Genomic DNA, 16,265 nt, shown 5'->3' with positions numbered 1-16,265 from the left:
CTGGCTGGGGTGGAGCCGGCCCCCGCCTCCGCAGTGGGGGGATGGTGTGAGAACGAGGAACAGAAGGGGGGAGAGAGAGAGAGGAGAGGGGAGAAGGGGAGACACGCTGTCCTGCCGTTGGAACGGCCACCATATGGTCCTCCGCCAGCTTGATGGCCTGATCCAGCGACACCGGGCGATGGCACTGGACCCACTCCGTGGTTCCTTCCGGAAGTCGAGCGACGAATTGCTCCAGCACCACCAGATCGACGATTCCCTCGGCGTTGCGGTTGTCGGCCCTCAGCCACTGCCAGCAGGTGTCCCGGAGTTGCTGGCCGAATGTAAACAGCTGGCCGACCTCCTCCAGGCGCAGCGTGCGGAAGCGCTGCCGCTGCTGCTCCAGGGTGTGACCCACGCGCTGGAGAACGGCCCTGTGGAGGTCCACGTAGACCAGCCGGCTGCCGGCGGGGAGCTGTATCGCGGCCAGCTGCGCCTTGCCCGTTAGCAGGGGGAGGAGGCGTGCAGCGTGCTGTTCCACCGGCCAACCCCACGCCTCGGCTGCCTGCTCGAAAAGAGCGAGGAAGGCTTCGGGGTCGTCCTGCAGACCCATCTTCATGAGGGTGAGGTGGGGCAGGTCCACGGTGGTGGTGATTGGGGCCCCCGCTGATGTGAGCAGGTGCCGGAACGCCTGGTGATCTTCCTGTTGCGCCAGCACCAGGGCCTCGAAGCGCTGTTCTTGTTCCTTCCGGAGGATGATCAGTGCCTGGTGCTGGCTCTGTTGGGCCATGGTGAGGGCATGGACCAGGTCCTGAAAGGGGGAGGACTTCATGTTGCCATTCCCTTCTGCACTACCCTGGGTTTCAGCACCACTGTAGAATTATACCAGGTGGGTGGAGCACAGAAGCACGGCAGGCCAGAACTGAGTTCTCAATAACTCTTTTATTTTAGCTTTTCAGCTTTTATATTCACTCATATGGTATATACACACATACATGTGTTCTGGTCGGGAGAGGTCCCTTCCTCTGCGCTCCCTCTCCTCTTATAGGGCACAGTCACTGGGGAAGACACACAAACACAGGTTAATTCCTGTTAGGTGCAGTGATTCTGCCACTTACCTTCCCTGACTCCACCCTCCCTTCACAGACTGATGCTTGACCACGCCCCCGCTGCCACATTCATGTAATAAGCATAACAGCCTTGACCTTCTTGATCAGAAATTTCTGGTTACTCCCACCTCTCTTTTGAAAACGTCACATACCAAGTACATATACATGCTGAACTGGTTGGTTTTTGAGGGGGTTCATTTGAAAGCGGTAGGCTAAAAACTTTTCTCATGCGAATGTTGTAGAGTGAACAGTGTGAATGGCGAAGAGATCTTCAAGTTAGATGTCAGGAAAAAAGAAAGCTGGACATTCGCAGCTATTTTTATAGCTGTATAAAAATATATTGCAGAATATAGCAGTAGTTTAGATATAGGCTTAAATGAATAATGTAGTATACAGTGGTATGAAAAAGTTTGGGCACCCCTGGTCAAAATTGCTGTTACTGTGAACAGTTAAGCAAGTTGAAGATGAAATGATCTCCAAAAGGCATAAAGTTAAAGATGACTCTTTCCCTTTATATTTTAAGCAAAAGCAATTTTTTTATTTTCTTCTTTTACAATTTCAAAATGACAAAAAAGGAAAAGGGCCTGAAGCAAAAGTTTGGGCACCCTGCATGGTTAGTACCTAGTAACACGCCCTTTGGCAAGTATCACAGCTTGTTAACACTTTTTGTACCCAGCAATAATCTTTCAGTTCTTACCTGGGGGATTTTCACACATTCGTCCTTGCAAAAGGCTTCCAGTTCTACAAGTTTCTTGGGCTATCTTGCATGCACTGCTCTTTTGAGATCTATCCACAGATTTTCAATGATGTTTAGGTCAGGGGACTGTGAGGGCCATGGCAAAACCTTCAGCTTGTGCCTTTTGAGGCATTCCATTGGAGATTTTGAGGTGTGTTTTGGATCATCGTCTTATTCTAGGACCCATCCTCTTTTTAACTTCAAATTTTTTACAGATGGTGTGATGTTTCCTTCCAGAATTTGCTGGTATTTATTCGAATCCATGCTTCCCTTGACCAATGAAATGTGTCCTGTGCCACTGCAACACAATCCCAAAGCGTGATCAATCCACACCCATGCTTCAGAGTTGGAGAGGTGTTCTTTTCCTGGAATTTGGCACCCTTTTTTCTCTAAACATACCTTTGTACATTGTGGCCAAAAATTTATATTTTGATTTCATCAGTCCACAGGACTTGTTTCCAAAATGCATCAGGCTTATTTAGATGTTCATTTGCAAACTTCAGATGCTGAATTTTGTGGCTAGGACGCAGGAAAGGTTTTCTTCTGATAACTCTCCCATGAAGGTCATATTTGTTCAGGTGTTGCTGCATAGTAGAACAGTGCACCACCACTCCAGGGTCTGCTAAATCTTTCTGAAGGTCTTTTGCAGTCAAACAGGGGGTTTTATTTGCCTTTCTAGCAATCCAATGAGCAATTCTTTCAGAAAGTTTTCTTCATCTTCCAGACCTCACCTTGTTCTCCACTGTTTCTGTTAACTGCCATTTCTTAATAATATTACAGTGTGAGGAAACAGCTACCTGAAAATGCTTTGCTACATTCTTGTAGCCTTCTCCTGCTTTGTGAGCATCAGTTATTTTATTATTCAGAATGCGAGGGAGTTGCTTAGAGGAGCCCATGGCTGTTGATTTTAGGGACAAGTTTGAGGAGTCAGAGAATTTATACAGCTTTAAAATCTGCATCATCTGACCTTTCCAAATGAAGAATTTGAACAAGCCACAGCTCAATAAGATAATTAAGGTCTGGAACCTTGGTAAAAGTTACCTGAGAACTCAAATGTATTGGGGTGCCCAAACTTTCGCATGGTGTTCCTTTTCTTTTTTCACTCTCCAATTGTACAAACAAAAATAATACACAAATCTTGTAGAAAATGCTGAAAAGAAATGTGTCATCTTTACCTATATGCCTTTTGGTGATCAGTTCATCTTCTGCTCACTTAACTATTCACAGTAACAGACATTTTCAGGAGGGTGCCCAAACTTTTGCATGCCACTGTAAAAGTATAGGTATAATGGAAAGGAAAGTATAATGCACTATATCTAAAGTAAAGTTCATACGTCTTTATTATCCAGTCTCCTTGTCTGTCATTCATTTCATTTAACATTACAGAAGTCATTAAGCATGTTCTGAATTGAAGAAATATATTTTACACAATTTTCCTCAACCAGAACACTATCTGTGCTTCAGCAGAACCTTGTTACTCCTTCCTCTCCCTCCCCTCTCTGCTCTGGGCTCAAGAAGACAACAAAAGGGCAATAATATAACAACAACCAATCATAATTCAGATACATTCTGTTGCCAAGTAAAATTGTAACCTTTCAACATGTCAAAGTTCTAGAGACCTTGTCCTGTTTTACCATTAGATCAATCACATATCAGCTTAAACTATCATTCTAAAACTAGTTAAAGATCACACAGAAGATAGCCTGCTCCCCCTGCCAGCCTAATGTAACACAGTGTTTAAGGCTCCATATGTGTTTTACTTCCATTTATGAGGGAAAGGAACATACTCCCTCCCAACAGTCAATACGTTATTCACTTGTAAAACATATTTGCAAATTGATAGAATGAGTTAATCACCACATGCAAGATATGCAATTAATCAAATGAATTGCATATTATTATTATCTCATCTCATCTCATTATCTCTAGTTGCTTTATCCTGTTCTATACAGGGTCGCAGGCAAGCTGGAGCCTATCCCAGCTGACTATGGGTGAAAGGCGGGGTACACCCTGGACAAGTCGCCAGGTCATCACAGGGCTGACACATAGACACAGACAACCATTCACACTCACACCTACGGTCAATTTAGAGTCACCAGTTAACCTAACCTGCATGTCTTTGGACTGTGGGGGAAACCGGAGCACCCAGAGGAAACCCACGCTGACACAGGGAGAACATGCAAACTCCACACAGAAAGGCCGGCCACTGGGCTCGAACCCGGACCTTCTTGCTGTGAGGTGACAGTGCTAACCACTACACCACCGTGCTGCCCCATTATTAGGGCCCGAGCCCTATGGGCGAAGGCCCTATTGTTCTTGTAAGAGTTCACTATTATTATTCTTCCGTCTTCTTCTTCTTCTTCTTCTTCTTCCGTCTTCTTCTTCTTCTTTATTTTTCTCCGCTGTTGGGCCATTTTCGGGGCACTTGCCATGGGTGAAAACGCACGAAATTTGGCGCCAGTTCCGAGAATTGCCACCGCTACTCAGAACCAGAAGCCCAAACTTGGCCGGGGCTCAGGGCCTCTATAGCGCCCCCTAAGTCGTTGTGATTTTGGCCTCCCGCATTAAGGTGCCTGGGTGCCATGTAGTTTGTGGTAGTGGCATGCCATTTGGTACGCATATGTGTCTCACTAAGCCGGACAAAAATGTAATGCCAATGCATTAGCCACGTCCAACAGGAAGTGAGGTGATTTCACTTTTGTGCGAAATGCATGGCCACGAAGACGGCACAACTCCTCCTAGACCGTTCATAGGAATGTCACCAAAATTGATACACATCATCTACAGACATGGCTGACAAAAGTTACTAAATACGTTTCACGTAGGATTAACCGTTCAGAAGTTATACGTCAATCAATTTTCGCTGCAAAATTTTACATGCTTAAAAATTCATAACAAATCTTCTGATTGCTCAAAACTGCTCATACTTCACACGCAAATCACTCATTGGGCTTCTGACATGTTACCCAATTTCTGTGATATTTCGCCACTGGGGGCGCTATTTTTGGGCAAAAATTCCAATCTTTCCTCAAATTTGGTCAAACTTCACGGCCACCCTCTTACTACCTCCCATGTCATGTATACCACATTTTGGGAATTTTCGTCCATGGGGGGCGCTGTTTTTGGCCGACGCAATTGCTCCAAAACGGGTTTTTGGTTAATAATTCCATAATGCTTTTACTTCACACCACTACCTTGTGATAGTACGTTGCTGTTGTAGACACTTATTTTTCCAACTCATAATCGCTCATGTACAGCGTAGCGCCACCTACTGACATGGGAAAAACCAAAAAATTTATTCTTCAAAAATCTATATCTCATCTTCTATTTACTCAATTGTCATCAAACTTCATACGCAAACTCTTCATAGCTCACCTGACATATACGCCAAATTTTGTGCACTTTCACCACTGGGGGCGCTATTTTTGGGCAAAAAATCCAATCTTTCCTCAAATTTGGTCAAACTTCACGGCCACCCTCTTACTACCTCCCATGTCATGTATACCACATTTTGGGAATTTTCGTCCATGGGGGGCGCTGTTTTTGGCCGACGCAATTGCTCCAAAACGGGTTTTTGGTAAATAATTCCATAATGCTTTTCCTTCACACCACTACCTTGTGATAGTGCGTTGCTGTTGTAGACACTTACTTTTCCAACTCATAATCGCTCATGTACAGCATAGCGCCACCTACTGACATGGGAAAAACCAAAAAATGTATTCTTCAAAAATCTATATCTCATCTTCTATTTACTCAATTGTCATCAAACTTCATACGCAAACTCTTCATAGCTCACCTGTCATGTACGCCAAATTTTGTGCACTTTCGCCCCTGGGGGTGCTGGTTATGGCAGAAATGATATTGCAGCTTCTGATTTGTCAGACTTGGCAAGCAAACTCTTTACAAGACCCTTATTGGGGCGCTTGCCATGGTCGACAACGCACGAAATTTGGCTCCTTTTTCTTAGACTGCCACCGCTACTGAGAACCAGAAGCCCAGATCCAGGCGGGCCTCAGGGCCTCTATAGCGCCCCCTAACTCATTGTGATTTTTGCCTCCCGCATTAAGGTGCCTGGTTGCCATGTAGTTTGTAGTAGTGGCATGCCATTTGGTACACATATGTATCTCACTAAGCCGGACAAAAATGTAATGCCAATGCATTAGCCACGCCCAACAGGAAGTGAGGTAATTTCACTTTTGTGCGAAATGCATGGCCACGAAGACGGCGCAACTCCTCCTAGACCGTTCATAGGAATGTCACCAAAATTGATACACATCATCTACAGACATGGCTGACAAAAGATACTAAATAGGTTTCACGTAGCATAAACCGTTCAGAAGTTATACGTCAATCAATTTTCAATGCAACATTTTACATGCTTAAAAATTCATAACAAATCTTCTACTTGCTCAAAACTGCTCATACTTCACACGCAGATCACTCATTGGGCTTCTGACATGTTACCCAATTTCTGTGATATTTCACCACTGGGGGCGCTATTTTTGGGCAAAAATTCCAGTCTTTCCTCAAATTTGGTCAAACTTCACAGCCACCCTCTTCCTACCTCCCATGTCATGTATACCACATTTTGGGAATTTTCGTCCATGGGGGCCGCTGTTTTTGGCCGACGCAATTGCTCCAAAACAGGTTTTTGGTAAATAATTCCATAATGCTTTTCCTTCACACCACTACCTTGTGATAGTGCATTGCTGTTGTAGACACTTATTTTTCCAACTCATAATCGCTCATGTACAGCATAGCACCACCTACTGACATGGGAAACACCAAAAATTTTATTCTTCAAAAATCTATATCTCATCTTCTATTTACTCAATTGTCATCAAACTTCATACGCAAACTCTTCATAGCTCACCTGACATGTACGCCTAATTTTGTGCACTTTCGCCCCTGGGGGTGCTGGTTATGGCAGAAATGATATTGCAGCTTCTGATTTGTCAACCTTGGCAAGCAAACTCTTTACAAGACCCTTATTAGGGCGCTATTATTATTATGGCCCGAGCACCGTACAGTGCGAGACCCTATCGTTGCCATGTGTCCAATTCTGTTCTTTGTCGCCATTGCGGGAGTAATGTCTCTTGCCGAAGAAGCTGTGGAAGGTATTTCGCGGGGACGCATGCCCCCGCCCCCCTTGGCCGCTGGCGCGAGGGCCCGTCGAGGCCGCTTGCGGCTTTAATTATTATTATTATTCATGAATTACTACAGTTCTGAACTTCAAATTTTAAACGTCTGGACTTTGGAGAGATGATGGATAATCTTTTGGTGGAACACAATGAAGAAAAATATTGTGACCCTCTAATGTTGACCTGAAGTTGGCGCTACTGGGGGTTGGCATTGGGTTTATGTCCTGACCACTGTTAATAGTAAAGCTATGCACTTGTCAATAATGCTTCTTTTTCAGGATTATATCACATGCTTGGTAAGGTATTGATCAAGAGTTGTTACACCTAGGGGAGAAGTTGGGAAGGAGAACAGATTTTAATTGCATACAGTTGACAAATTCTGAAATATGATGGTTACTTTTTTGTCAAGAGTCTGTTGGTAAATATGCTCAAAAGGCATACCTGAAAACTAAGGCATATATTTAGCGAGTATTAACACTTTTTAGATTAAGCTTGTATCATATGCACAATTCAACAAACTAATACCTAATGCAGGTTTACATAAAAGCAGTCACAAATTAAAGGGAAAAAATAGTGGTTCTTTGATACTGTGGGAAATGCTTTGCTGGAATAGGATATGTAAACCTATCTCCTTAAGTCAAGTTTATATGGATTGTGCTTTAACTGCAGACATTGTTGCAAAGCAGCTTTACAGAAAATTATAGACTTTAAACATGAGCGAATTTTATAATTTATCCCTGATGAGCAAGCCTGTGGCAATGTTAGCAAGGAAAAACTCCCTCAGACGACACGAAGAAGAAACCGTGAGAGGAACCAGACTCAAAAGGGAACCCATCCTCATTTGGGTGATAACAGATAGCATGATTATAAATACGTAACTCGCTTCTATAACTGTGTCCTACAGTATATAGTCAAAAAGTATAACTGTGTAACCAGGAAAATAATTGTAGTTTTAACATGAAGTCTGTTTTGTTAAAGTTATAAAATGTTCATTGATGGAGACTTGAGTGCAAAACTGTTCATAACAACTGCAGTCCTAAAGTTAGCAAGTCAATCGTAGTCCTCAGCCATAAATGCATTACTGTAAGTGTCCAGAACCATCTTCCAAGTGTGACTTTCAACTAGGGTAACCACCTGCTCATAAGCCCAAGGGGGGACAAGGGGTATGTTTTTGAGGGACAATGTGGGACGCCGCCCCCACTGCGCTGCGCCGGCCGCTGGAAGACTCACAGATAGTGGTTTACACATTTCTAGCACATACTACCTTACATGGTATATCAGTAATACCTTAATCTGCTGTTATTGGTGATGTATGGTCATGAACAGGCCACCAAATGTGTTTTTTTTTAAATAAACATTCATAATATTTTGCCCATTCAATTATGACTTGACAGACACACTTCCACTTATGATTTACTTAAGCTACTCAATTTTATTTATTTTCCATTACAATTTATTCACTTTAAATCAATCATAATATAATATTGAGTCTGAGGCTTTGCAGTGCATCAGAACAGCAGGAATAGTGACAAGTCTCCATTTAGTTTTCAGTGGATTAACAGGAATTGTAGTGGCTCAGCACCACAGAAACAGTAGAAAAAAAGTCCTGCCCGATATGATATTGCGTGTTGGACAGTGTGATACACACTCGTCACCTCTGCCGCAGTCACTTTGTCAGCTAGAGAGTCGTTTTTGGGTCGGAGGAAAGCATCCATAGATTTAGACGTTTCTTTCTGTTGCACACGTTTCTTGTGAGTCTCCGCGAGCCTGTGTCGTTTCACATCGTATTCCCCGCCATGTCCGATTGAGAAAGATGTTTTGCAAAGGTCACAAAAAGCCCTCTCGGTATCCCCCTCAACCCCATTCAGCCACAAATATTCATTTTCCCACTCTTTCCTGTACATACACCTCTTTTTAACTGGAGGTGGCGGTGCCTCACCTGCCATCTCCCCGGTACCTTTCTCCATTTTTTAATATGAAAGCAATGCATGCGTTGCACCTGCGTCCCTCGTCACTGTCTGTGCACGTGAGTGCGGTGTCATGGCAACAACAAAAAGTTGACAACAACCAGTCAGTTGTGAGGGGTGTGTGGTTTTGTTCTACAGTCTATAGTGGCGACGGTGGTGTGCTGAAATGTCAAGTAATATTCGTTTGGCTGCCTGGGTGGCCCGGGGAGAGCGACATCCCCCTCAGCAAGCATCGATTATGCGGGACACATTCTGAATTTGTGGGACGCATAAATTCGGCTTCAAATGCTGTACGCGCACGCGCTATGCGGGACAGGTGGTCACCCTACTTTCAACTGTCCATATGGGGCCGTCCTCCACAGGAGCAATGTGATGAGACTCCAGCCAGACATAGGGCATCAGGATGGCCCTACCTTAACATACCTTACCTGACAAACCTTAACATACCTTAACAGGTAGAGTCACTACAGATCAGTTTGTTGCTGGGATTGATTTAATTTTATCTTATGATGAAACACTGCTGTCCTAATGGGACATAAATGGAAAACTTTGAATCAACATGTGAGATCTCACTTTACGCTACCATCATCAAAACACTTATTGAGGGAATATCTTTTGGAAGAATGGTGTTCACCCCCTAGTAAAGTTCCAGAGACTTATAAAACCTGTGTGAAGGTGTACTGACACTCTTCTGGTGGATTGTGCTGGTGCAGTATCTTACTAAGACATTTTACATCATTTTTCCTTTAATTTTTCCTTGCAGTCTGTATTTTTCTACTGTATCATGTGCCTTTTATTTGACTCTAACTATTGTAGAGCCATTGAAAGTCCTTAAAGCATATACGCAGAACCACGGCCTCAGTTTCATTTATAAATGCCTTGAGACCTCAAGAATGGCACAGAAATAGTTTTAAGCATTAACAATAAATCTAATACAGTAATTTTTACAATTAAAGTGATTCATATAGGTAGCAGTCTGAGTGAATGACCTTGATGTCCGTAACGTCACAGCAGGAAGTCTATCGGTCTCATCGCCATTTCCGCTATACTAAAACACAGAGCTGACTGCAACTCCGAACCTCCATTTTGAGCTAATTTATCGCCATGCCAAGTAGATGTGCCAGCAACATGACAGAAGGTGGATTTACGTTGCATTCATGGCCCAAGAATGTTCAAACTGCAAAGATTTGGACGCGTTTTGCAAGAAGTTCACAGGCACATTGGGCGCCTACGAAGTGGTCTCTCCTCTGCTCTGCACATTTTACTGAAGACTCGTACAAGATCTCTGATCTGTTGAGGAGCGTTGGCTATAAGCCCGTATTGAAAGAGAGTGCAGTACCAACAATTAAATAAAACTACAAGAAAAAGAAAGCATGTATTTTATTTTTTAAAAGGAAAGTAAGTTCAGTTGCACCAGTTCTCCCGGAGTGTGAGCCGAGGGTTGTTGGTAAAACCCAGGACGAAAAAGGATGGGACATATTGCTCGGGCAGTGACCTCCCCGCGGTTGTTGCTAAAACCAGTGACGTTCCGTCCTGGGTTTTAGTAATTGCCTGAGCCGAGCAGTAATGGCAGAGTACTCATTATGGAAAAAATGGAGAATGAGTGGATCAGCCGTCTGATTTCTTCACTGGATATTGCTGCCATCTCGCTCTTACATGGAAGAAGCGAATGAATAGAGAACTGAACTAACAACTAAAAGTCAGATTGTTTCGAAACAGTCAGCCACAAGATCAGCCTTCAAGAAGCGAGAACACAGATGGGTAAGCTCCGACTTTCATTTGGATATAAAACAACAAAAACACATTGTTTACCTGCATTTAGATTAATACATGTAACTTGTATTGTGTGTTTAAGTTACTGGTATAAGATTATTTAATTTGCTTCAGAATGTGATTGTTTCAGTTAATATGATTATTTAATTAGCCTTTTACGTTTTTTCAGTGAAAATGCATGCATGTCCATGTATGCTGCATAAGTTATAACACCTATCCTGTTTTAATGAGATTCAACCCACAATCAATGAAGTCAAATCAGTCTTAGTTGAACAAGTCAGGATTGGTATTTCTTACTTTCACTATAAATTTTGATTTATATGACTTTAGTCTATAGCTGTCAAAGGCCTTGGCCTTAAAGGAACAGTCCACCGTACTTCCATAATGAAATATGCTCTTATCTGAATTGAGACGAGCTGCTCCGTACCTCTCCGAGCTTTGCGCGACCTCCCAGTCAGTCAGACGCAGTCAGACGCACTGTCACTCCTGTTAGCAATGTAGCTAGGCTCAGTATGGCCAATGGTATTTTTTGGGGCTGTAGTTAGATGCGACCAAACTCTTCCGCATTTTTCCTGTTTACATAGGTTTATATGACCAGTGACATGAAACAAGTTCAGTTACACAAATTGAAACGTAGCGATTTTCTATGCTATGGAAAGTCCGCACTATAATGACAGGCGTACTAACACCTTCTGTGCGCTTCAGCAGCGCATTGATATCTGAGCTCCGTATCAATGCGCTGTCGAAGCGCGCAGAAGGTGTTAGTACGCCTGTCATTACAGTGCGGACTTTCCATAGCATAGAAAATCGCTACGTTTCAATTTGTGTAACTGAACTTGTTTCATGTCACTGGTCATATAAACCTATGTAAACAGGAAAAACACAGAAGAGTTTGGTCGCATCTAACTACAGCCCCAAAAAATACCATTGGCCATACTGAGCCTAGCTACATTGCTAACAGGAGTGACAGTGCGTCTGACTGCGTCTGACTGACTGGGAGGTCACGCAAAGCTCGGACAGGTACGGAGCAGCTCGTCTCAATTCAGATAAGAGCATATTTCATTATGGAAGTATGGTGGACTGTTCCTTTAAAACCAGTTCCGGCTGTGACATCACGCACTCAGGGCTGGCTGGCTCAGCAGGGCAGCTCAAATGCCAAATTTGTGGTCGATTTTAACTCTCAAAAATATATATTTTTAATTCCCATTTATGCAGCATACAGGAGTCAAGGGTGGAGAAACTATCCACTCAGAAATGTATTTAAAAATAAAAATTTCTGCATATCTCCTTTAAGAACAAAATTATTTTCATAGTTCCATGATATGTATACATAACATGTATAATCATCATCATCATAAACTGTACTGTTAACACATTGTTGACATTCATGACAGAAATCCATGACAGAAATGGGCCTTCACCACCTCCTAAATACCAGTTCAATCCCTGGTTGTGCCATCAACATGGCCTTGTGTTTAAAATGTGCATTGTTAGTGTAGGAAACACAGTTCAGGTCAGAGTATAGAGTAATATTTTTTCTTTTTTGTAAAATATGTTATTTAGAATTTGTATCTTATCATAAATTGCTTTTGAATTCAAATCAACTACTGAGGTCTGCAAACGAACAGTTGAAAATTTCATGAAAATCTACTATTACACATTTGAAAATCAAAATAAAGCTTATACAGTAATTCACGTAAAACTTCTATGATTTGGGGGTAGGAGCTATTTCTTAACCAAGATAATACATATGATGTACAAAATATTTATACAATATGTGCTAAATTCTTTATCAAGGGAATGAATTAAATAAAAAAACATGGTGTTCATTAAAACATTCACACTTCTGTAGAGCTACAGTGGTGCTTGAAAGTTTGTGAACCCTTTAGAATTTTCTATATTTCTGCATAAATATGACCTAAAACATCATCAGATTTTCACACAAGTCCTAAAAGTAGATAAAGAGAACCCAGTTAAACAAATGAGACAAAAATATTATACTTGGTCATTTATTTATTGAGGAAAATGATCCAATATTACATATCTGTGAGTGGCAAAAGTATGTGAAGCTCTAGGATTAGCAGTTAATTTGAAGGTGAAATTAGAGTCAGATGTTTTCAATCAATGCGATGACAGTCAGGTGTGAGTGGGCACCCTGTTTTATTTAAAGAACAGGGATCTATCAAAGTCTGATCTTCACAACATGTTTGTGGAAGTGTATTATGCCACAAATAAAGGAGATTTCTGAGGACCTCAGAAAAAGCGTTGTTGATGCTCATCGGGCTGGAAAAGGTTACAAAACCATCTCTAAAGAGTTTGGACTCCACCAATCCACAGTCAGACAGATTGTGTACAAATGGAGGAAATTCAAGACCTTTGTTACCCTCCCCAGGAGTGGTCAACCAACAAAGATCACTCCAAGAGCAAGGCGTGTAATAGTCAGCGAGGTCACAAAGGACACCAGGGTAACTTCTAAGCAACTGAAGGCCTCTCTCACATTGGCTAATGTTAATGTTCATGAGTCCACCATCAGGAGAACACTGAACAACAATGGTGTGCATGGCAGGGTTGCAAGGAGAAAGCCACTGCTCTCCAAAAAGAACATTGCTGCTCGTCTGCAGTTTGCTAAAGATCATCTGGACAAGCCAGAAGGCTACTGGAAAAATGTTTTGTGGACGGATGAGACAAAAATAGACGTTTTTTGGTTTAAATGAGAGGCGTTATGTTTGGAGAAAGGAAAACACTGCATTCCAGCATAAGAACCTTATCCCATCTGTGAAACAGGTGGTAGTATTATGGTTTGGGCCTGTTTTGCTGCATTTGGGCCAGGATGGCTTGCCATCATTGATGGAACAATTAATTCTGAATTATACCAGTGAATTCTCAAGGAAAATGTCAGGACATCTGTCCATGAACTGAATCTCAAGAGAAGGTGGGTCATGTAGCAAGACAACGACCCTTAGCACACAAGTCGTTCTACCCAAGAATGGTTAAAGAAGAATAAAGTTAATGTTTTGGAATGGCCAAGTCAAAGTCCTGGCCTTAATCCAATTGAAATGTTGTGGAAGGACCTAAAGCGAGCAGTTCATGCGAGGAAACCCACCAATATCCCAGAGTTGAAGCTGTTCTGTATGGAGGAATGGGCTAAAATTCCTCCAAGCCAGGGTGCAGGACTGATCAACAGTTACCGGAAACATTTAGTTGCAGTTATTGCTGCACAAGGGGGTCACACCAGATACTAAAAGTAAAGGTTCACATCGTTTTGCCACTCACAGATATGTAATATTGGATAATTTTCCTCAATAAATAAACAAATAAATATAATATTGTGGCAGTGGGGGCGTGGTCAAGTGTCGGTCTGTGACCGGAGGGCGGAGTCAGGGAAGGTAAGTGGCAGAATTACTACACCTGTTGTGAATTAACCTGTATTTGTGTCTTCCCAGCAACCACGCCTTATATAAGGAGAGAGAGGGCAGAGGAAGGGAGCTCTCTCCCGCCCCAGAAGACTTGTGTGTGTGTGTGTGTGTGTGTGTGTGTGTGTGTGTGTGTGTGTGTGTGTGTGTGTGTGTGCGCGCGCGCGCGCGCAAGCAAGCAAGCAAGCAAGCGACTGGGAGAGTTTGAAGTTAAAGCTGAAAAGCTAAAATAAAAGAGTTTTGGAACTCAGTTCTGGCCGGCTGTACTTCTGTGCTCCACCCACCCAATCTGACTTCTACAAATATTTTTTGTCTCATTTGTTTAACTGGGTTCTCTTTATCTATGTTTAGGATTTGTGTGAAAATCTGATGATGTTTTAGGTCATATTTATGCAGAAATATAGAAAATTCTAAAGGGTTCACAAACTTTCAAGCACCACTGTATAAAGTAAACTTTGTTTTATAACCTTGCATTATGACATTTCATTTGTACTTTTGTGGCCCATTTTTCCCCTTGTTGTTTTGATTATTTTTATTTAAAGTGTGGCTGTTTCAACTCCTATGACACTGAGGACATCAAGTAGGGCTGTTACACTATCGGCTACCTACAGAAAAGTATTTACTACTGTAGGACTCCCTATGTGTGGGTGGAGCACAGAGGACGGCAGGACAGAGATCAGGTTTTTAACTTGGCTTTATTGCCACACTTTTCAGTTTAACAATAAACAATCTAATGCAGATGCACACACACACAACCAGCGTCTGGTTCAGGGATGAGCTCCTTCTGCTCTCGCTCTCCCTCCTCATATAGGGCGCGGTCCCTGGGAAGACACACAAACACAGGTTAATTGCTCTCAGGTGTAGTGATTCTGCCACTTACCTTCCCTGACTCCGCCCTCCTGTCACAGACCGGTGCTTGACCACGCCCCTGCTGCCACATACCCCCACCGCCCGACTCAGGCCGGGCACCCATCCGGCCTGCAGCCGACTCCCCCCCCCCCTTGATGGGAGAGGAAGTCCGCCACGACCATCTGCGCCCCCGGCCTGTGGACCACCTTGAAATTAAAGGGTTGGAGCGCCAGATACCAACGGGTGATCCGCGCGTTGGCATCCTTCATGCGGTGGAGCCACTGGAGGGGTGCGTGGTCCGAACAGAGGGTGAAAGGGCGCCCCAGCAGGTAGTACCGGAGGGCGAGAACCGCCCACTTGATGGCCAAACACTCTTTCTCTATTGTGCTGTAGCGCCCCTCACACACTGACAGCTTCCTGCTGATATACAGGACCGGGCGGTCCTCCCCCTCCACCTCCTGGGACAAAATGGCCCCCAGCCCTCTGTCCGACACATCGGTCTGCAACATAAAAGGGAGAGAAAAGTCAGGGGAGTGTAGAAGTGGCCCCCCACACAGTGCAGCCTTTACCTCTGAGAAAGCCCGCTGGCATTGCTCCGTCCACTGGACCGGATCTGGTGCCCCCTTTTTAGTGAGATCAGTCAGCGAGCTGGTGACGTCCGAATAATTAGGTATAAACCTACGATAATAGCCAGCCAGCCCCAGGAACTGTCTCACCCCCTTTTTGGTCTTGGGCCTCGGGTAGGCCGCAATTGCTGCCGTCTAATTAATTTGGGGACGCACCTGCCCGTTGCCCAAGTGGAAGCCCAGATACCGTACTTCCACCCGCCCAATCGCACACTTCTTTGGGTTGGCTGTGAGCCCGGCTCGCCTCAGCGACCTAAGGACGGCCCTCAGATGTTCGAGGTGCCGCTGCCAGTCATTACTATAGATGATGATGTCATCCAAATACGCGGCCGCATAAGTGGCGTGAGGGCGGAGGACTCTGTCCATCAGCCGCTGAAACGTAGCGGGCGCCCGAAACAGCCCAAACGGAAGGGTGACAAATTGGTGTAAACCAAATGGTGTGGAAAAGGCCGTTTTTTCTCAGGATAGTGGAGTCAAGGGGATCTGTCAATATCCCTTCGTCAAATCCAGTGTCGAATAAAAGCGAGCAGTGCCGAGTCGGTCGAGCAACTCATCAATACGAGGCATTGGGTACGCGTCGAATTTAGACACCGCATTTACTTTTCAAAAGTCCACACAGAACCGGACCGACCCGTCGGCCTTGGGTACCAAGACCACCGGGCTGCTCCAGTCACT

This window comes from Neoarius graeffei, chromosome 1 (assembly GCF_027579695.1).
Source record: "Neoarius graeffei isolate fNeoGra1 chromosome 1, fNeoGra1.pri, whole genome shotgun sequence".
Taxonomy (NCBI): domain Eukaryota; kingdom Metazoa; phylum Chordata; class Actinopteri; order Siluriformes; family Ariidae; genus Neoarius; species Neoarius graeffei.
The sequence above is the reverse complement of the archived record's forward strand: the minus strand, read 5'-3'. Positions refer to the sequence as shown.